The 1,739-nt window shown below is 41.7% G+C and overlaps 1 protein-coding gene across 1 annotated transcript in view; it reads right to left on the reverse strand.

Moving 5' to 3' along the window:
- LOC101858308 (leucine-rich repeat-containing protein 74B) overlaps window positions 1-1,739 on the reverse strand; it is a gene marked incomplete at its 3' end in the record, with an annotated part of 87,203 nt that overhangs the window by 82,019 nt on the left and 3,445 nt on the right.

Here is a 1,739-nt window from a genome sequence, read left to right on the forward strand (position 1 = left end):
GACAGACAGACAGACAGACAGACAGACAGACAGACAGACAGACAGACAGACAGACTCGAACAACAAACACGTTATAACGGCTATAACAATAACACTAACACAATTTTTGACCTGCTAACAATCTATGCAGAAGAATATTATCCTAATCCAATTAGACCACCGTGTTCAATCGCGTTCGGTTAATTCTTCGATCAGCCTCCGCTGGACGGGTTAGCGCGGCTAAGGCCTTAATTAACCCGAACACGGTGGGCCGAACAAAGCGGTCAACAGGGCAAGGGAAACTGGTTATTACGTGTACTGTAAAACACTATTTAGTGAGCAGGCGAACTTCAGGGCAGTAAAGAAATCAGTCGGATCTAAGGGATGAGGAAAAACTAAACTAAACAAGAAAAAACATTTTAGGAGGCAAATATATGGTTTGTATAACGTTTCGCATATCGAGATACATGTGCTATTTAAAATGGGCAGAACACTTTTTAGTTTTAGTTTTAGTAGAGGTTTTTCGGCGCTCGCAACTGCATAAGGCCATATGAGCGCCAGAAGATTAGAGGTGTCACAAGAGAGTAACATACATAAAAAAGAAGAAGGGGAGATAAGGACGATAGCTGTTTCATGGGAAAGAAAAAGCAAACCACACCACAGCACCTGGCAACCACCCACCAGAACACTTTTTAAAAAAGCAACAAAAAACCCCCCCAAAAACCCCCCACCACCACCAGCAATGACCCGACTCCTACCCCTTTTTTCAAAGAGATAAAGACACGATTGAAAAAGTGACCCCGCCTGCCTCCCTTCCCCTTTTTCCAAAAAGCCTATAATAATGCTATGTATCGAAGAAGGTCCATTGATTTTTTTTTTCGATAAGTAGCCCATGTTTCAGAGAATGTCGGATCGTAACTTCAGTAAAACGTAATTGCTAATTTAAAAATAATATTTTATAGTTTACAGTATGCGTAACGCCGTCGTTTATAATTAATGTGGCTTCACTGTGGCTTGGCAATCTTATTAGAGTCTACACAGAACGAGTGGGAAACAAAAGACCAAAAGACGGCGCCTTTTGTTTACGTAGACAGGCAAAGGTCAAGTACAAACCTTTTTTGGCCATCGTCTGCTGATTACAGATCCCTCGCAAGTGTTGACAATAATTGATTGAGCGATCTTTGTTTAGAATTGGCTAGTTTATAGCAAGACGGCTTGCACATGCTTTGCTTCTTTGCAAAAGCAGAATGTCTTACTACCCCCCACCCCCTCTGAACCATCGATTTGATTCTTGCATTCGGCGGTGTGCATTTATCTAGAACCTAAATATTACAACTACAATGATAATTTTAAATCCTCACTCAACTCGTACAAGTCCTGAAAGGCGCATGGTCAAAATCAGTGCCCTTTTTAAATTTATATAAATTGTGTTAACGTAGGTGTAGAGCGTACGGTTATCAAAGCAGGCACCCAGTCCTATAGAGTAGACGCCCAAGAGCCCCCAACAACCGCGTGCAGGGTCAAATTCTATACAAGTCCCAGAAAAGAATGTTACTTTGAGTAATTATTCTTTACGTCTGTCGATTCAACACACGTCTCGGAGTTTTCAATTACTTTGAATGTGTTGTCACATATAATGGTGTCGTTTATAACGATAGTGATGTTTCCCTCCCCACGCTCTGTCTGTCTAGCTCTCCCTTTCTCTCTCTCTCTCTCTCTCTCTCTCTCTTTCTCTCTCTCTCTCTCTCTCTCTCTCTCTC

This window comes from Aplysia californica, unplaced genomic scaffold (assembly GCF_000002075.1).
Source record: "Aplysia californica isolate F4 #8 unplaced genomic scaffold, AplCal3.0 scaffold00847, whole genome shotgun sequence".
Taxonomy (NCBI): domain Eukaryota; kingdom Metazoa; phylum Mollusca; class Gastropoda; order Aplysiida; family Aplysiidae; genus Aplysia; species Aplysia californica.